The 21,626-nt window shown below is 45.6% G+C and overlaps 1 protein-coding gene across 2 annotated transcripts in view; it reads right to left on the bottom strand.

The window, feature by feature from the left end:
* vrk1 (VRK serine/threonine kinase 1) overlaps positions 1-15,486 on the bottom strand; it is a 116,526-nt gene extending 101,040 nt beyond the window's left edge. For both annotated transcript variants that reach the window (XM_086002745.1, XM_086002744.1), the window contains exon 1: positions 15,389-15,486. The gene's annotated coding sequence lies outside the window, so the exon portion shown is untranslated. The remainder of the gene's footprint in view (positions 1-15,388) is intronic.
* Positions 15,487-21,626: the final 6,140 nt, after the last annotated feature.

The following is a 21,626-nucleotide window of genomic DNA, read 5'->3' on the forward strand; positions in this document are numbered from 1 at the left end:
AAAAACATCATGTTTAAAGTTAGTTAAAATTACATTAAATTAAACAATTTATACAAAAATTTAATTTTTTGAAAAAAATTAAAGTTTTTTACGGGGCTAAAAATAAACTTACCTTTTTTTAAAGTATTTTTAAATTATAAATGAGTGGGGAAAAAAAAAAATTTTAATTTTTTTTTTTTAACTTTTTTAAAACTCTTATGCTGGTAAAAGCAGGCCATACACCTGCTTTTACCAAGCGTAAGATTTTTAAAGGTTTTCAACGGGCGGAGGTTGTGCAGAAAGCGGAACTCTCCACCCGCAGAGGCCCTTCTCCAGGGCAGGCGTCCGATCTGTCAAGAGAATTCTTAACAGATCGGAAGTGCCGGTTTTCAGCGCATGCCTGAATCCGGAACTTGCGAGGCCCCTACGGGTGCGTACACACCTCTTACCCACCTGGGGGGGGGGGTCGGAAAATCCGGCCCACGGTATCTGTCTTCACGGTAGAAGACACAAAAAGCATTCCAGAAATATTGGGGAACCAAGAGTCTGGTGAGAATGATGAACTTAAAGAAATCAGTATAAGACATAGTAGTGGATAAATTAATAGGGCTAAGTGGCAACAAATCCCCTGGACCGGACAGCCTGCATACGCGGGTTTTAAAAGAGGTAGCTGCAGAGATAGTGGGTGCATTGGTATTAATCTTCTAGAATCTAGGGAATTCTGGAACAGTCCCCAAGGACTGGAAGGTAGCAAACATAACCCCGCTATTTAAGAAAGGTCGAAGAGAAAAAATGGGAAACTATAGGCCAGTTAGCCTGACATCAGTAGTAGGCAAAATGCTAGAATCTATTATTAGGGACATGGTAACAGGGCACTTAGAAAATTATAATCTGATTAGGCAGAGTCAACATGGTTTTATGAAAGGGAAATCATGTTTGACAAATCGGTTAAGAGTTTTTTTGAAGATGCAACTAGTAGGACAGATAAGGGGGAACCAGTGGATGTAGTGTATTTAGATTTTTAAAAAGCATTCGATAAGGTGCCACACAGGTTATTACATAACATTAGGACTCATGGTATTGGGGTAATATATTAGCATGGATTGAGGATTGGTTAATGGACAGAAAACAGAGTAGGAATAAATTGGACTTTTCCAGCTTGGCAGGCTGTAACTAGTGGGGTACTGCAAGGGTCAGTGCCTGGGCCTCAGCTATTTACAATCTAGATTAATGACTTAGATGAAGGGACTGAGTGTAATGTATCCAGGTTTGCTGATGATACAAAGTTAGGTGGAAAAGTAATCCGTCAGGATAACGCAAAGAGGCTGCAGAGAGATATAGACAGGTTGACTGAGTGAGCAAGAACATGGCAAATGGAATACAATGTGGGGAAGTGTGAAGTTATCCACTTTGGTAGGAAAACAAATAAGCAGAATATTTTTTGAATGGTGAGAGACTAGGAAATGTTTGCATTCAGAGAGACCTGGAGCTGTACATGAATCACAAAAACTTAGCATGCAGGTACAGCAAACAATTAAGAAAGCAAATGGCATGTAATATTCTAATCCCTTTGCAACAAAAGCTAAGAGTAAAGAAGTCTTACTACACTTATACAGGGCATTGGTGAGGCCACACCTGGAGTAGTGTACACAGTTCTGGTCTCTTTACCCAAGGAAAGACATACTTGCCTTAGAGGGAGTTCAACGAAGGTTCACTGGACTGGTTCCTGGGATGAGGCCTATATCCCCTAGCGTTTAGAAGAATGAGAGGTGATCTAATTGTAACATAAAATTCTTACTGGGCTGGACAGGGTTAATGCTGAGAAAATGTTTCCCCTGACTGGGGAATCTAGAACACGGGGTCACAAAATAAGGGGTAGGCCATTTAGGACTGAGGTGAGGAGAAATTTCTTCCAAAAATTTACAACGCTTTGAATTCTCTACCCCAGAGAGCTGTGGATGCTCAGTCATTGAGTATATTCAAGACAAGGGGTCAATAAATTTTTGGGAATTAAGGGATATGGGGATAGTGCGGGACGGTGGAATTAAGGTAGAAGATCAGCCATGATCTTGTTGAATGGCGGAGCAGGCTCGAAGGGCCAAATGGCCGACTCCTGCTCCTATTTCTTGTGCAGTACTGAGGGAGTGCTGCAGTGTCAAAAGTGTCTTCTTTTGGAAGTGACATTAAACCGAGGCACCGGTTGCCCTCAGGTGGACAGAAAAGCTCCCACAGCATTCCGAAGCGGAGCAGGGGAGTTGTCCCCAGTGTCCTGGCCAATCTCTCAACCAAGATCACTTAAAAAAAACGAAAGATTATCTGGTCATTATCACATGTTGTTTGTAGGACCTTGCTGTGCGCAAATTGACTGCCGCGTTTCCTACATTGCAACAATGACTGCACTTCAAAATCACTTGCTGTAAAGCATTGGGATGACCCACGGTCGTGAAAGGCGCTATATAAATGCAAGTCTTTCTTTTCTATTTTCCCTCTTCCTTCATCCAGTGTTATTTTGGAAATGTAATTCCTCAGAAGTTTGCGCCTTCATTCTAAGTTGTTGCGTATTAAAAATGTGCTTTTACATGGCAGTGAATTCAACCTCAAAGACATGTTGATCCCTGATCACGTAAATTAGTGTAATAGTTATGTAGCTGGACTAGAGGCCTGGAGTAATAATGCAGAGAACAAGAGCTCAAAACCCAACACTGGAGTTTGAGAATGTAAATTCAGTTGCAAAGAAAATTTGAAAATAAAGGGCTGGTATCAGTAAAGTGACCATGAAGCCATTAGATTGTCGTGAAAACCCAACTGGTTCACTAATGTCCTTCAGGGGGAAAAAAACTGCCGTCCTTACCCAGTCTGGCCTGACTCTCCAGTCCCACATCAACATGACTGACTCTTAACTGACCTCTCAAAATGGCATAGTAGGCCACTTAGCTGTATCAAACCGCTACAAAGAATACAGCGGTTCAAGCAGGTGGCCCACTACAGGAAACTTTCTTTTATCCGGCACGAACAGGACCGACATGGTGCCGGTTCATCAAAAATTCCAGATAACCGAACGCTATAGTAAAAGATACGGAGCGGAGAGCTCCGTATAAAGCAACAAACCAACAGGTTCAAAACAATGGCCACAAGTTGCAAGCGTCTCTGTAGCTTAGCAACAGCTGCAGCCACACCCTTGCACAGCAACACATGGAGCAAGGCAAGTAATAAAAGTTACCTGAACCTACTCCTGAATTTTGCCGGTTAATCGACATTTCCGGTTATTTAGGGGCCGGTTAATCGAAAGTTTCCTGTACTACCTTCTCAGGGCAACTCGGGAAGGGCAATGAATGCCGGCCTCGCCAGCGACGCACGCATCCCGTGAATTCATTTTAAAAATTGAACTCTATCGCATTTTTTGTTGATAAATGACAGCAGGTGCATTCCGAGCAATAGAACAGTTAGCTTAGACTGTATTACAAGAGGGTACTGCTTACAGAAGAATTACACATCAGCAGAATTTTATTTTTCTCTCTACAGGAAACTTTCGTTTAACCGGAGGTTAAATGTCCGGAAAGCTCTATCCACCGGCAAAATTCAGGAGTCGGTTCAGATAAGTTTTTACTTCTTGTTGCTTTTTTTCTCCAGTCGTGGCTCTGCAAGGTCTAGCTGAAGCTGTTGCTTAGCTACAGAGACGCTTGCAAGCTACGCCGACTGTTTTGAAGCTGTTGCTAAGCAACAGGGTTTGTTGCTTCACACAGAGCTCAGAAGCTCCGTATGTTTTAACATTAGCGCTGGTTTCTCCAGCAGTTTTGATGGAACGGCAACACGGTCCCGTCAGTGCCGGATACCAGAAAGTTTCCTGTATATTCTTATTATTTCCTATCAGCTCACCACTAACAATCCTGGTCTACAACACTTGTCTTTTAGTACCATGGGAGACACAGTTTGGGAATCATAACAATGGCATTTACAGGAGATGCGAGCATCAACAGAAAAGCTACATAGAGAGTTAAGACAAGATCTTGAGTAATTATAAGGTCACTTAACTTCACTGTCATAGTTCATGAAGTTACACAAACACAACTGCCTTTTCAGCCTTGTAATATACACAATCAAGGAAGACGCATCATAAGCCAAAACAGTCAAGCCCCAACGATTTGTAAAGTCATCACAAGTCCTAAAAATGTATTAGTGTCTTGTAACACACAGTTCAACGTAATACATTTGGTTGGGATTTCACAGAACTTACTCACTGCAAGTCTTTGAATTTAATGGCATTTGAAGTGACATCACAACAGTAATGACATGGCAAGTCTTTATGTGATGCTCTTTTGTCCCCCAATCACAAATTGCTTACCAAATTAGGATGCAAAAGCAGGGCTATAACAGCATTTCAACAAAATCAGCTACAGACAAGCATCAGAGAAAGTAGATTAAGTAGAGAAGACCATCTAAGATTTCAGGGTGGATTTTTTTAAAAACATTGAAGAAAATTTAGGAAGTAGGGACTACTTCCCCAATCTATGAGAAAATAACAGAACCTCAACTGTTTCCCATAACTCTTCTCCTGACAGCTAACAGAAATGAACTGAAGAGTCCAAACTATTAATTAGCACTGCTGATTGCATTGTCTTTCACCACTAAAGCCCGAGTCTTTTCCATCAGCACTCACCTTCATTATTCCTGCCAACAAGATCAACTGGTATTGTGACAGCTGATCAGCTCTCCCATGACTCAAGCTACTGAACCAGCCACAGAATCATAGAATCTTACAGCACAGAAGGCCATTCGACTCATCTTGCATGTGCCTGCTGTTTGAAATCGCTATCCAATTAGTCCCACTCACCCACTCTTTCGCCAAAGCCCTGCAATTTCTCTCTTTTTCAAGTAGATGTCCAATTCCGTTAAAAGCTTCCACCACCCTTTCAGGTAGTGCATTCTAGGATTATAACAATGCGCTGTGTAAAGACATTTTGACCCTCCCGCCAGTGGAAACAGTTTTTCCCTATCTACTCTGTCAAAACCCTTCATAATTCTGAACATCTCTCCCCTTAACCTTCTTTGCTTTAAGGAGAACAATCCCAGTTTCTCTAATCTCTCCACATAACTGAATTCCCTCATCCCTGGTACCATTCTAGGAAATCTCCTCTGCAGCCTCTCCTAGGCCTTAACATCCTTCCTAAAGTGTGGTGCCTAGAATTGGAGGGCAAAAGTGATCAAATGACAAATGTGGAGATAAGGCAAGGCAAAAGGAGGTGATAAGACAAGTATAGAAACAAAAATGAGTCCAGAAGGGGTATAAATGGTTTATAAACCAGAATATCAGAGGATGGAAGCATGGAAAATCTGAAGATTTTCGCTGGGTGGAAGAAAGGCAGGTAGACCCCAGGGGGTGAGGATCTGCCTGTCTTTCTCCCACCACGGGAGCCTGCTCCTCTTTGCCATTTTTTTTCATGCTTCCCTCCTCTTCTGTTGCAACCATTTCTCTCTCCACAGAATCTGCCTGACCTACTGAACGTTTCCAGCATTTTGTTTTTATTTCAGATTTCAAGCATCTGCAGTACAGGAAACACTTTGGTATCCGGCACCGACAGGACCGGGACGGTGACGGTTGATTAAAAATTCCAGACGGAGAGGGTTATCTACTGAGGCTATTTTTAACAAACAAAAATTTTAAAAATCAAGAAATGTGCAGTATACAGTAATTGGGTACTACCGGCAGCGCGGGAGAGTCAGGCTCCTGTTATTGAGGTGTTCGGACTTCCGACAGCCCCAAGAAGCCGAGTAGTGGCAGTTTGGAGAACTACCCCCACTGACTAACTCGGCCACGGCAACATTGCCGGTTATGGAGGTGTTGTTTTCGGAGTATGAATTTTGCCGGTTAATAGAGAATTCCGGATATTTAGGTACCGTTTAAACGAGAGTTTCCTGTATCTTGCTTTTGTTTTACGGAGAGTTCCCAATTCGACCAACCCCACATTGATCCAATACAAGTGATCACAAGATAATTGCGTGAGTAGAGCCATTCAAGTCATCTTAATTCATCAATCTAGAAGTACACGCCAGTTCTTCGTTTATAACATTCAACTGTTTAAATGATTCCAGGTTTACACCTCCACTACTGTATCGAGGAGTCCTTCCATGTGTTCAACAAAACCATTGTCCTGCCATTCAAAATATTTACAGATTTGATTATATAGATGGTAAAAACTTAGTGCCACATACACTTTCCTTTGAGGACAAATACCTAGGCTCTGACCTCCTCTTCATAAACAGTGGTAGCAAGTTAGCTATGCTTTTCAATGGCAACTGACACAGGTTAATTACACTGGTTAATAAAAGGTAGAAAATGTGGCAGAGCACAAGACTGAACGTAATTTATCAGTTAAATAGCATAGGACTAGATGAAGTCAATTGGAAAACCAAGCAATATTAAGATACTGTTAGCTTTTTTTTTTATTCGCATATGGGATGTGGGCATCGCTGGCAAGGCCAGCATTTATTGCCCATCCCTCGTTACCCTTGAGAAGGTGGTGGTGAGCCGCCTTCTTGAACCGCTGCAGTCTGTGTGGTGAAGGTACTCCCACAGTGCTGTTAGGGAGGGAGTTTCAGCATTTTGACGATGAAGGATCGCCAATAAACTTAGTCAGGATGGTGTGTGACTTGGAGGGTAACTTTGAGATGGTGGTGTTCCCATGCACCTGCTGCCCTTGTCCTTCTAGGTGGAAGAGGTCGCAGGTTTGGGAGGTGCTGCCGAAGAAGCCTTGGTGAGTTGCTGCAGTGCATCTTGTAGAGGGTACACACTGCAACCACGGTGCGCCGGTGGTGGAGGGAGTGAATGTTTAAGGTGGTGGATGGGGTGCCAATCAAGCGGGCTGCTTTGTCCTGGATGGTGTCAAGCTTCTTGAGTGTTGTTGCAGCTGCACTCATCCAGGTAAGTGGAGAGTATCCATCACACTCCTTACTTGTGCCTTGTAGATGGAGGAAAGGCTTTGGGGAGTTAGGAGATGAGACATTCGCCACAGAATACCTAGCCTCTGACCTGCTCTTGTTGCCACAGTATTTATGTGGCTGGTCCAGTTAAGGTCAATAGTGACCCCCAGGATGTTGATGGTGGGGGATTCGGCGATGGTAATGCCGTTGAATGTCATGGGGAGGTAGTTAGACTCTCGCTTGTTGGAGATAGTCATTGCCTGTGGCGCGAATGTTACCTGCCACTTATCAGCCCAAGCCTGAACTTCGTCCAGGTCTTGTTGCATGCGAGCATGGACTGCTTCATTATCTGAGGAGTTGTGATTGCACAGTGTTCAGTGCCAGTCATCAGCGAACATCCCTATTTCTGACCTTATGTTGGAGGAAAGGTCATTGATGAAGCAGCTGAAGATGGTTGGGCCTAGGACACTGCCCTGAGGAACTCCTGCAGCAATGTCCTGAGGCTGTGATGATTGACCTTAAGTCACCACAACCATCTTCCTTTGTGCTAGGTATGACTCCAAAATAAGAAATAACGAGAATAAGCAATTTCTAGGACCAATTATAAAACAGGAATCTCATTCAAAGGTTTAAATATCGTAACCCACAACAGTGATGGTATAACTTTCATCTCAACCACAAAGTGACATTCTTGAAATCAATTCTGGATTCAAGCATATAAAAACAGCAATTCCATTTTGTCTTAGGCATTTTTGGGGCAGATGGGGAATGTGAGAAAAAGGAGAGATACAGTCCCCATCACTTACATCGTCCCCGTTTATCCCAGACAGCCTATATCGGGCAGAGGGCACTGACCATTTGCTATTACCATAGGTGTCAATTACAAAGATGCTGCTTAAACCATATTAAGCAGGCCGGCTATTTCAGGCATTTCAAGCTGTGGGATTACCTGTCAGACGTTAATTGTATATTGAGCAGCAGTTTCCCTGTCCAGTGACCAACATAGAACATAGAAAAATAGGAGCGGGAGTAGGCCATTCGGCCTTTCGAGCCTGCTCCGCCATTCAATATGATCATGGCTGATCCTCTATCTCAATACCATATTCCTGCTCTCTCCCCATACCCCTGGATACCTTTTGTGTCCAGAAATCTATCTCCTTCTTAAATATATTCAGTGACTTGGCCTCCACAGCCTTCTGTGGTAGAGAATTCCACAGGTTCACCACCCTCTGAGTGAAGAAATTTCTCATCTCAGTCCTAAATGTCCTATCCCGTATCCTGAGACTGTGACCCCTCGTTCTGGACCCCCCCCAGCCAGGGGAAACATCCTCCTTGCATCCAGTCTGTCTAGCCCTGTCAGAATTTTATACATTTCAATGAGATCCCCTCTCATTCTTCTAAACTCTAGTGAATACAGGCCTAGTCGACCCAATCTCTCCTCATACGACAGTCCTGCCATCCCAGGAATCAGTCTGGTGGACCTTTGCTGCACTCCTTCTATGGCAAGTATATCCTTTCTTAGGTAAGGAGGCCAAAACTGCACACAGTACTCCAGATGTGGTCTCACCAAGGCCCTATATAACTGTAGTAAGACATCCTTGCTCCTGTAGTCAAATCCTCTTGCAATGAAGGCCAACATACCATTTGCCTTCCTAACTGCTTGCTGCACCTGCATGTTTGCTTTCAGTGACTAGTGTACAAGGACACCCAGGTCTCATTTGTACATCAGCATTTCCTAATCTATCACCATTTAAATAATACTCGATCTTTCTGTTTTTCCTACCGAAGTGGATAACTTCACATTTATTCATGTTAGACTGCATCTGCCATGAATTTGCCCACTCACTCAACTTGTCTAAATTGCCTTGAAGCCTCTCTGCATCCTCCTCACAACTCACAATCCCACCTAGTTTTGTGTTGTCAGCAAACTTGGAAATATTACATTTGGTTCCCTCATCCAAATAGCTGGGGCCCAAGCACTGATCCCTGCGGTACCACACTAGTCACAGCCTGCCACCCCGAAAAAGACCCATGTATCCCTACTCTTTGTTTCCCGTCTGTTAACCAATTTTCAATCCATGCCAGTACTGTATATTACCCCCAATCCCATGTGCTTTAATTTTGCACACTAACCTCTTATGTGGAACTTTATTAAAGGCCTCCTGAAAATCCAAATAAACCACATCCACTGGTTCTCCCTTATCTATTCTACCAGTTACATCCTCAAAAAACTCCAGGAGGTTTGTCAAACCCAATTTCCTTTTCATAAATCCATGTTGACTTTGTCTAATCCCGTTGATATTTTTTAAGTGTCCTGTTATCACATCCTTTATAATAGACTCTAGCATTTTCCCTACTACTGATGTTAGGCTAACCGGTCTGTAGTTCCCTGTTTTCTCTCTCCCTCCTTTTTTAAATAGTGGGGTTACATTTGCCACCCTCCAATTTGCAGGAACTGTTCCATAATCTATATAATTTTGGAAGATGACAACCAATGCATCCACTATTTCCATGGCTACCTCTTTTAGTACTCTGGGATGCAGATTATCAGGCCCTGGGGATTTATCGGCTTTCAGTCCCATTAATTTCTCCAGCACTATTTTTTTTACTAATACTAATTTCCTTTAATTCCTCCTTCTCACTAGACCCTCGGTTCCCTCGCATTTCTGGGAAGTTATTTGTGTCCTCTTCCGTGAAGACAGAACCAAAGTATTTGTTTAATTGCTCTGCCATTTCCTTGTTCCCCATTATAAATTCTCCCGTTTCTGACTATAAGGAACCTACATTTGTCTTCACTAATCTTTTTCTTTTTACATACTTGTAAAAGTTTTTACAATCCGCTTTTATGTTCCTTGCAAGTTTACTCTCGTACTCTATTTTCCCCCTCTTGATCAATCTCTTGGTCCATTTTTGCTGAACTCTAAACTGCTCCCAATCCTCAGGCTTGCTACTTTTTCTGGCAACTTTATATGACTCCTCTTTGGATCTAATACTACCCTTAATTTCTTTTGTTAGCCATGGTTGGTTGGGCCGCTTTTCCTTTTGTGTTTTTGCGCCAGAAAGGAATGTATAACTGTTGCAATTCATGCATTTGTTCCTTAAATGTTAGCCATTGCCTATCCACCGTTAATGAAGCTCCCCAACCTATCATAGCCAACTCACTCCTCATACCTTCGTAGTTTCCTTTGTTTAGATTTAGGATCCTAGTTTCGGATTGGACTTCTTCATTTTCCATTTTAATGAAGAATTCCTAATATTATGGTCACTCTTCCCTAAAGGACCCCGCACAACAAGATTATTAATTAACCCCTTCTCATTGCACAATACCCAATCTAGGATAGCCTGTTCCCTAGTTGGCTCCGCAATGTACTGGTCTAAAAAACCATCTCGTACACACTCCAGGAATTCATCCTTCACAGTATTATTGCTAATTTGGCTCGGCCAGTCTATATGTAGATTAAAGTCACCCATGATGCCATCCCCTACATTACCACTACTGTTTTGAGGCCTATAGACAACTCCCGCCAATGTTTTCTGCCCCTTGGTGCTGCTTAGCTCCACCCAGACTGATTCTACATCTCGATTTTCTGAGCCAATATCCTCTCTCACTATTGCTGATTTCATTCTTTACTAACGAGGCCACCCCACCTCCTTTTCCTTTTTGCCTGTCCTTCCTAAATATCGAATATCCTTGAATATTCAGCTCCCAGCCTTGGTCACCCTGCAGCCATGTCTCCGTAATCGCTGTTAATTGGTCTACTTTATTACGAATGCTTCGTGCATTCAGATACAGTGCCTTTAGGTTTGTCTTTAACATTTTTAGACATCTTAACATTTTTTTTGTACTATGGCCCTATTTGTCTTATTACCATTTTTTCTTACCCGGACCCTATTTGTTCATGCACTCCTTTGTTTGTACGCTCTGTCCCTTCCTGACACAATCTGGTTATCCTTACCCCAATCACTTTCCTGCACTGCATCCTTGTCTTTTCTCTTTAGCATTCTAGATTTCTCTCCACCAGGACCCTCCCTCTCCTCTCCCACCACCCCCCCACCCTTACTTAGTTTAAAGCCTTATCTACCTCCCTAGTTATTCGATTCTCTAGAACTCTGGTCCTAGCGTGGTGCAGGTGTAGCCTGTCCCAACAGAACAGCTCTCTCTTTCCCCAGTACTGGTGCCAGTGCCCCACGAATCGAAACCTACTTCTCCCGCACCAATCTTTGAGCCACACATTCATCTCCCTACTCCTATTGACCCTGTGCCAATTTGCTCCAGGCTCCGGTAATAATCCAGAGATTATGACCTTTGTGGTTCTGCATGCACGAGTTCTTATGAATTGGAAGGTTATTGGGTATATGACAACTCGTGGTACTGTTTGCTTCAGAATTGGGGTCACTTTCCATCCACCCCCATCACAGTCATAGAATCTTATAACACAGAAGGTGTCCATTCTGCCCATCGTGCCTGTGCCAGCTCTTTGAAGGAGCTATCCAATTAGTCCCACTCCCCTGCTCTTTTCCTGTCTAACCGCCTCTTAAAAGTTCCTCAGCTTTAATCTCAACAAAATCGGCAGATTCATCGGTGCATTGACTGCTGGTGCAAGTCATCACTGTTGAAATAATTGTTTTGCAGACAAGCTAGGGTAAATAAATGCTTGTTCGTGATATTTACTTTTGCGCTACGGGGTTATTATGGAATCCAATGGATTTACCATCCACCATGTATAGCAGGAAAATCGCATTAGTGCGAACATGCCCACTATACGCGGTGTGAACTGTACTACCAATCATGACATCACAACAAAGAAAAGCTGCAACAAAATAGTAGCAAGTTTCTCATTAAGTGATCATTTTTAAAAAATCATTCTGGGAATGCAGACGTTGCTGGCGAGACCGCCATTTATTGCCTATCTTCCGTTGCCCAGAGAAGGACCTTCACATTCAACCCCTACATAAGAACATAAGAAATAGGAGCAGGAGTAGGCCAATCGGCCCCTCGAGCCTGCTCCGCCATTCAATAAGATCATGGCTGATCTGATCCTAACCGCCAATCCACTATCACAGAACCATCTCCTGAATCTAACAGAATTAGACACACGAAATAGGAGCAGGATCAGGCTACACGGCCCCTGGGCCCGCTCCGCTACCCACAGGGCCATGACCGATCCGAACCTAGACTCATGTCCAAATTCCTGCCCGCTCCCCGTAACCCTTAATTCCCTTTACTTCTAGGAAACTGTCTATTTCTGTTTTAAATTTATGTAATGATGTAGCTTCTACAGCTTTTTGGGGCAGCATATTCCATGGACCTACCACCCTCTGAGTGAAGTAGTTCCTCCTCATCTCAGTTTTGAAAGAGCAGCCCCTTATTCTAAGACTATGCCCCCTAGTTCTAGTTTCACCCATCATCGGGAACATCCTCCCCGCATCCACCCGATCCAACCCCTTCACAATCTTATATGTCTCAATAAGATCGCCTCTCATTCTTCTGAACTCCAATGAGTAGAGTCCCAATCTACTCAACCTCTCCTCATATGTCCATCCCCTCATCCCCGGGATTAACCGAGTGAACCTTCTTTGTACTGACTCGAAAGCAAGTATGTCTTTTCTTAAGTATGGACACCAAAACTGTACGCAGTATTCCAGGTGCAGTCTCACCAATACCTTGTACAACTGAAGCAATATCTCCCTATTTTTATATTCTATCCCCCTAGCAATGAAAGCCAACATTCCATTGGCCTTCTTAATCACTTGCTCCAGTTATATCCAACCCTATAGGTTGGATATAACTGGAGTGGCTTGCGAGACCAATGGTTCTCAATCTGAGGTCCGTAGAGACTTTCTAGGGGGGTCTACGAAATAATGTGAACGGACGGGACCCATTGGTGCAACGGCGTGGGTCGGGCTCGCGCTGTTGGCCATTATTTTGATTTACTTCGTCCACTCAAGCAGCACAGCTGGGGCGTTTGATGTCAGGCCCAGGGGCCTGGTGCACTCTCACAGCGAGACACTGGTAAGCGATCTCCGGGCAGACACTGGGGCCGAGGCAGCTCTGGAAACGGACAGGTAACTGGATTAGCCGGGCCTCAGACTGACTGAGAATCCAGAGACAAGAGGCCACAGAGACACCAGCAGTGGATTTGCAGGGCTGGAGCTTGGGGAGGGTAAGAAGGAGCCGCCGCGTCAGCCTTGTCCAAGGGCCTGGAATGACGGTCAAGCCAAGCTTTGTTCACTGAGTACGGTAGCTGGGCCTGTGACTGGACCCAGTCTAAAGCCGTGGTCCCAATTACTCACGGTGTCCCGATGGCATAAATGCCACACACCAGGCAGCGTGTCAGCGATATTCCAGCACAGACAGGCTGGTAAACAGCAAAGGGGAAGGGAAAAAACCCTGAAACACTCAACAACTGTGCAGTGAATAGGCAGGCAGTGGAGGGTTACATCTGAAAGAAGCCACCAAGCTTAATCCCACTCCAGGAAGAGCAGGGAGGTTTTGTGCAGTGAATTATTCAGCAGGCATGTTGCTGAACCTTTTAGCTGAAGGAAAGACAAAAGTTTTCACATCACCAATCAAATCAATGTCCACTATATCAGACAGCCCTGGCAAAATTTCATGCAAGTCCCTTTAACAGGACACTAATGAATTTTACATTCAGAAATGTAAGCGTACAGGAATTGAAGTATTATAATTTAGATGGGGGAGGCAGGGAGTGTGATTACTATATAATAGCAAAATACTGCAGAAGCTGGAAATCTGAAACAACAACAGAAAATGCTGGAAATACTCAGCAGGCCAGGCAGCATCCGTGGAGAGAGAAACAGAGTTAACGTTTCAGGTCTGGGACCCTTCATCAGAACTGGAAAAAGCTGGAGATGTAACAGATATTAAGCAGGTGCAGAGACAGGGGGAGGTGGGGGGAGAGGGGGACGTTTAGGAGGGGAGGAAGGAATTGAAAGAACACTCTGTACTTTTGTAAGGCAGGAAAGATAAAATGTTGCAAATGGGAATGGCAAAAATCATTCTGCATGTAAAATGGGGGCAGGGATAATTATCTGAAATTGTTGAACTCAATGTTGAGTCCGGCAGGCTGCAAAGTGCCCAATCGAAAGAGGAGGTGCTGTTCCTCGAGCTTACGGTGAGCTTCATTGGAACTAATACATTTGAAAAAGGGGTCCTTCAACCAAAATAGTTTGAGAACCACTGTGCTGGACCACTTCAGCGGGCAATTAAGAGTCATGCACAATATTGTGGGACTGGAGTCACATGTAGAATCATAGAATGGTTACAACACAGGAGGCCATTCGGCCCTTCATCAAGCCTGTGTCTGCACACTGCACGAACACTTCAGCTAGTCCCACTCCACTGCTGTTTCCCCGTAGCCCTACATATTTTATTCCTTCAGGTACTTATCAAATTCCCTCTTGAAAGCCACAATTGAATCTGCCTCCACCACCCTTTCAGGCAGTGCATTCCAGATCCTAACCACCCGCTGGGTAAAAAAGTTTTTCCCTCACATCGCCTTTGGTTCTTTTACCAATCACCTTAAATCTGTGTCCTCTGGTTCTCAACCCTTCCGCCAATGGGAACAGTTTCTCTCCATATACTCTGTCTAGACCACTCATGATTTTGAACACCTCTATCAAATCTCCTCTCAACCTTCTCTGCTCTAAGGAGAACAACCCCAGCTTCTCCAGTCTCTCCACATAATTGAAGTCCCTCATCCCTGGAACCACATAATTTTTTTCTACCAAACCAGGTAAGGACAGCAGTTTTCATTCCCCGAAGGACATTAATAGCTTCAATATCACTTTTCCCAATGCCAGCTTTTTATTTTCAGATCTTTTTTAAACTAAATTTTACAACAATCCAACATCAATATCACATTTTCTGGTACCAGTTTCTTTATTTTTCAAAAAAAACTGAACTTAAATACCAACTGCCTGGTAGGATTTGAACTCTTTTCCTCTGGATTTAGTGTAGACTTCGGGATTACTAGGCCAGTAACATAACCAATGGACTCCGGTGAGCGAATAGGCGATGCCAATAGATTTAAGGGGATTGAGGACCATGTCGGCAGCACTTTACCAGACCCAGTAACCGGCTCAAATCATCCCAAGCAATCCTGATTACTGAAGCAGGTTGAACACGGGCTGGGAGCTCTTCGCAGCCCATTTTAAGGGAACAGCGGTAGAATCGTCTGATTTTTTTTTTACACAACAACGCGGGAGGGAACTGGGGCAACAGGGCGCTGGGCCCGGCCTCGGCCTCCCACCAGCCGTCGGCTCGTGTTCAGGATACCCGCGCGGGGGTGACCGCGGCCTAAGGGCGCTGCTGACGCCTCCCGGAGCCCAATGTCGGGCTTGACGCGGCGTGACTCCGGCTCCTGGGCCGTCCACCTGACCAGCCCGGCCGCTAACACTCCCACTGAGGCAAGAGGGGGTTCTCCGCGGGTACCCGGCTCCTCTCTCACCGGCCCGGATTCTCACTCACCGCAAACCCGCCGGCTGGCTCTCTCTCCCTCGCTGTCCGAAATTGGCGCACAAACTGTCACCGGCCCCTCACCCTCCCCCCGCCCCGAGCACCGGCAATTCTCATTGGTCGGCGCCGCTTTCAGTCAAACCGCCTTCCATTGGCCTAGTCTAACTCCGCCCCCTCCACCCGCGCCCCTCGGCTGGGAGGCGGGGCCTCTGCCTCCACCAGCTGTCAATCACATACAACAACAACAACAACAACTTGTATTTGAATACAAGAGCAAAAAAATTTACTGCGGATGCTGGAAATCTGAAGTTAATAAACATGAAGGCGCTGCAAGAAGTTCAACGCCCTCACTCGGGTGGCCAGGGTGAGTAGATGCTTAAAAGACATGGCCCCATCTCAATCTCGCTCTGTGCACAAACGCTATAAACTGACAAATCCCCAACACTCAACCAGCAACTATAAAAAAATAGAAACATAGAAGATAGGAGCAGGAGTAGGCCATTCGGCCCCTCGAGCCTGCTCCGCCATTCAATGAGATCATGGCTGATCATCCAAATTCAGTACCCTGTCGCTGCTTTCTCCCCATATCCCTTGATCCCTTTAGCCTTAAGAAATATATCCAACTCCTTCTTGAATATATTTAATGAATTGGCTTCAACTGCCATTTTTGGTAGAGAATTCCACAGGTTCACCACTCTCTGGGTGAAGAAATTCCTCCTCATCTCTGTCCTAAATGGCGTACCCCTTATCTTTAGACTGTGACCCCTGGTTCTGGACTCCCCCGCCATCGGGAACATCCTTCCTGCATCTAGTCTGTCTAGTCCTTTTAGAATTTTATAAGTTTCAATGAGATCCCCTCTCATTCTTCTAAACGCCAGTGAATATAAGCACAATCGACCCAATCTCTCCTCATACGTCATTCCTGCCATCCCAGGTATCAGTCTGGTGAATCTTCGCTGCACTCCCTCCATGGCAAGAACATCCTTCCTCAGATAAGGCGACCAAAACTGCACATCAATACTCAAGGTGTGGTCTCACCAAGGCCCTGTACAACTGTAGCAAGACATCCTTGCTCCTGTACTCGAATCCTCTCGCTACGAAGGCCAACATACCATTTGCCTTTTTAACCGCCTGCTGCATCTGCATGCTTACCTTCAGCGACTGGTGCACAAGGACACCCAGGTCTCGTTGCACTTCCCCTTCTCCCAATCTATTGCCGTTCAGATAATAATCTGCCTTCCTGTTTTTGCCACCAAAGTGGATAACCTCACATTTATCCACATTATACTGCATCTACCATACATCTGCCCAATCACCCAACCTGTCCAAATCATACTGCATCCTCCTCACAGCACACACGCCCACCCAGCTTTGTGTCGTCTGCAAACGTGGAGGTATTACATCTAGTTCCCTCGTCTAGATCATTAATATATATTGTGAATAGCTGGGGTCCTAGCACTGACCCCTGTGGTACCCCACTAGTCACTGCCTGCTACTCGGAAAAAGAGCCGTTTATTCCAACTCTTTGCTTCCTGTCTGCCGGCCAGTTCTCTATCCAAGTCAGTACCTTGCCCCCAATCCCATGTGCTTTAAATTTACATGATAATCTCTTATGCGGGACCTTAGCGAAAGCCTTCTGAAAGTCCAAATACATAACATCCACTGGTTCTCCCTTATCCTACCAGTTACATCCTCAAAAAATTCCAGTAGATTAGTCAAGCACGATTTACCTTTTGTAAATCCATGTTGACTTTGTCCGATCCTGTCACTGTTTTCCAAGTGCTCTGCTATTACATCTTTTATAATGGACTCCAGCATTTTCCCCACTACTGATGTCAGGCTTACCGGTCTATAAATCCCCGTTTTCTCTCTACCACCTTTTTTGAATAGTGGGGTAACATTAGCTACCCTCCAATCCATGGGAACTGTTCCAGAATCTATAGAATTTTGGAAGATTACCAACAATGCATCTACTATTTCTAGGGCCACTTCCTTAAGTGCCCTAGGATGTAGATTATCAGGCCCTGGGGATTTATCGGCCTTCAATCCCGTCAATTTCCTTAACACCATTTCCCTACAAATACTGATTTCATTCAGTTCCTCCCTTTCATTAGACCCTATGTTCCCCGACATCTCTGGGAGGTTATTTGTGTCCTCCTTTTTGAAGACAGAACCAAAGTATGTATTTAATTGGTCTGCCATTTCTTTGTTCCCCATTATAAATTCCCCTGATTCTGACTGCAAGGGACCTACGCTTGACTTCACCAATCTTTTTCTCTTCACATATATATAGAAGTGTAGTGGCGCTTCGTAATTTCCAAACATGCTTTCGACACGCGTCTACTCGTTGTTAAAAGCCTCAAAGCTCAGTGGCTGCATGTTTGGACATTACGAAGCGCCACTGCAAGAAGCTTTTACGGTCAGTTTTTATGTTTCCTGCAAGCTTACTCTCATACTCTATTTTCCCCCTCTTAATTAATCCCTTTGCCCTCCTTTGCTGAATCCTAAACTGCTACCAATCCTTAGGTTTGCTGCTTTTTCTGGCCAATTTATATGTCCTCTCCTTGGATCTTATGCTATCCCTAATTTCCCTTGTTAGCCACGGTTGATTCACCTTCTTTGTTTTATTTTTATGCCAAATAGGGATGAACAAATTCTGTAGTTCATCCATGCGATCTTTAAATGTTTGCCATTGCCTATCCACCATCAACCCTTAGAGTAACATTCCCCAATCAATCTTACCCAACTCACACCTCATACCATCGTAGTTTCCTTTATTTAAATTCAGGACCCTAGCCTCTGAGTCAAATACTTCACTCTCCATCTTAATGAAGAATTCTATCATATTATGATCGCTCCGCCCCAAGGGACCTCGCACAACAAGATTGCTAATTATTCCTTTCTCATTACATAGTTCCCAGTCTAAGATGGCCTGATCTCCAGTTGGTTCCTCGACATATTGGTCCAGGAAACCATCCCGTATACACTCCAGGAATTCCTCCTCCACAGTATTGTTACTAATTTGGTTAGCTCAATCTATATGTAGATTAAAGTCACCCATGATAACTGCTGTGCCCTTATTTCACGTGTCACGTGTCTCTAATTTCCCATTTAATGTCATGCCCAACCTCCGCATTACTGTTTGGGGGTCTGTATACAACTCCCACTAATGTTTTCTGCTCCTTGGTATTTCTCAGCTCTACCCATACAGATTCCACATCATCAGAGCTAATATCCTTCCTTACAATTGTGTTAATCTGCTCATTAACCAGCAATGCTACCCCACCTCCTTTTCCTTTTCGCCTGTCTTTCCTGAATATTGAATACCCCTGGATGTTGAGTTCCCAGCCTTGGTCACCCTGGAGCCATGTTTCCATAATCCCAATCATATCATATCCATTTACATCTATTTGTGCAGCTAATTCATCCACCTTATTACGAATGCTCCTAGCATTAAGACACAAAGCCTTCAGGCTTGTTTTTTTAACACTGTTAGACCTTTTAGAACTATTATTTACTGTGGCCATGTTTGGTTTACACCCTTGACTTCTCTGCCTGCCACTTTTGCTTTTCTCCTTCCTGTCTTTTGCTTCTATCCTTGTTTCCCATTCCTTGTCTCCCTGCACAGGTTCCCAACCCCCTGCCATTTTAGTTTAAACCCTCCCCCAGAGCACTAGCAAACACTCCCCCTAGGACATCGGTCCCAGTCCTGCCCAGGTGCAAACCGTCCAGTTTGTACTCATCCCACCTCCCCCAGAACCAGTTCCAATGTCCCAGGAATTTGACTCCCTCCCCCTTGCACCATTCCTCTAGCCATGTATTCATCTGAAATATCCTTCTATTTCTACTCTGACTAGCACGTGGCACTGGTAGTAAATTACTACCTTTGAGGTCCTATTTTTTAATTTACCTTCTAACTCCCTATATTCAGCTTTTAGGACCTCGTCCCGGTTTTCACCTATATCGTTGGCACCTATATGCACCACGACAACTGGCTGCTCACCCTCCCCCTCCAGGTGCTCTGCAGCCGCTCCGAGACATCCTTGACCCTTGCACCAGGGAGGCAACATACCATCCTGGAGTCTCGTTTGTGGCCGCAGAAACGCCTATCTATTCCCCTTACAATAGAATCCCTGATTACTATAGCTCTCCCACTCTTTTTCCTCCTGTCCTGTGCAGCAGAACCACCCACGGTGCCAGGAAGTTGGTTGCTGCTGTCTTCCCCCGATAAGCCATCCCCCCCAACAATATCCAAAGCGGTATATCTGTTTGAGATATGCCCATCTACTAAAAGTCACATCCACATCTCACACCTTGCAGACATAAACAGCTATTCAACTATGGTAGGCACATCTGCCAAACACATGGCTGCACACTCACTCACACGCTGTCCTTTTTCTTGCATAGATTTCTCATAACTGGAGGGAGCAACAATGCATGGGAGGAGGTCAGGTGGAGCTGCACCCCGTCACACAGCTGGAGGAGCGAGTGCACAGAATAATCGCGAGCCATGTCGTGGGCGCTGTGGCAGTTGGAGAGGTCGACCCCCTTGAGAACAGCAACGGTATGTTCATCATCTCTCTCTCCTCTCTCATAGCACATTGCCCTCACAACACGAGCTCTTCCCACTTTCCATCTAAGTACACTGTCTCCATTCCTTGCTCCCTTCCTGCCCCCCTCCCCTCACGTTAAAGCCACTCTTGTGCCTTCCTGCTTTCAGATAGTGAGCCAGCATCCGAAGAGCCGGTCCCTCAGCCTCGCAGTGGAAGCGACGTGGGAGAGGATCAGCAACACCAAGCCGGAGCCTCACTGACTGTGTCTCCCGAGGGCGACACATCAGATACTGGGGTCACGCGGTCACTGGAGCGGAGCAGGGGATTTGGCTGTGATGTGGGTGAAGCTCCGGGACCCAGCAGGCTGCAGCAATGCCATGGGGAAAGGGAAGCTCAGGGGCCATCTCCCCGGAGGGTGATTGCGTGCACGAGTTCTGCTGCACAGGACTCAGATGAGGATCTCGATATCGCGGCAATGAATACTCAGGCGATGAGCATGCATACTGAGCTCATGGGTGCAATGGCAATGGTGCCCAAGAGCATGGATGCACTGGCTAGGAGCATGGAGGAGTCCGCCTCCAGCACAGCTGTCATCTGTGCGCAAACCCTTGATTCCCATCCTTGCCTCATTGCAGAGGATGGTTGATTGGCAGAGAGAGCGTGGGGACCCAGACCCCATAGCATGTGTAATGGGTGAGGTGGCAGCATCTATTGCAGCACAGGCCGAGGCAACACAGTGGCTTAGTGCTGGAATCGAGTGATTGGTTGGTGTCATCCAATCTCAGGCTGCTCTGATGCAGTCTCAGATTGATGCCACGCAAGCGCTGACTGCTGCCATTGTAGCTGGGGCAACCACTGTCCACCGGGGCTCTCACGGTGCCACAGCAGGCCAGCAATCTGTGCTCAAGCAGATTGCTCCGGATCCTGAAGATCTGCACCGGGGAAGTGGCAGCGTGTTGGTCGAACAGGAAGTTGCTGTCCTCTCTCAGGATGACAGCATTGCACTTGCCACAGCCTGTAACCCAGCCAGCCCAGACTGCTGCCGCACATACAGAGTTGGTGCAGTCTGCAGCCGGGCCCTCCAGGCCCAGAGCTGGTCGAGGGCATCCCGCAAGGCCATTTGCAGTCTCTGGTTCCAAGATTCAGCAGCCTTCAGCCAGCCTTGCTGCAGCCACTGGGGCCACATTACGGAGGAGCAGTAGGGTTGGGAGGGGTGAAGTTCAAAGGGGAGGGAGATCATGCAAGAAGGCCGACTAACTAAAATGTTTCGACCAAATGGGGGGAGTGTTTGTACCAAAGATGGGATGTGTTTGTAAAAATATTGTTCACTTTTTTAAGAATTATTTTGATGTGCTAAGAACCAGTTGTCTTTGTTAATAAATTGTTCTTTTCAATGAGGTTCCTGGTGGTGCTATGGCTCTCATTGTATGCAAGCTGAGTCAAGATGGCGGCCGAGACGGTCCGGTGCTAAGCGCGCTCTCTCTGCTTCGGGCGGCCTGCTCTTGCCGCTCGCTCCCGCAACCGGAGCGAAGTGTTCGGCGAGTCGGGCGGAGGCAGCGCAGCGCAACGAGCAGCAGCAGCAGCCACGATGACCCGCTAGAGCACGTCGGCCGGCAGCTCCTCGTTGGGAAGGCATTCCGACTGGGAGGAGGGGAGCCGAGCATGACGGCCAGAGGCCGGACCGTGAGAAGCAGGCC

The sequence above is a fragment of the Somniosus microcephalus genome, chromosome 12 (genome assembly GCF_052327205.1).
Source record: "Somniosus microcephalus isolate GS21.2 chromosome 12, FLI_Smic_1.0, whole genome shotgun sequence".
Taxonomy (NCBI): domain Eukaryota; kingdom Metazoa; phylum Chordata; class Chondrichthyes; order Squaliformes; family Somniosidae; genus Somniosus; species Somniosus microcephalus.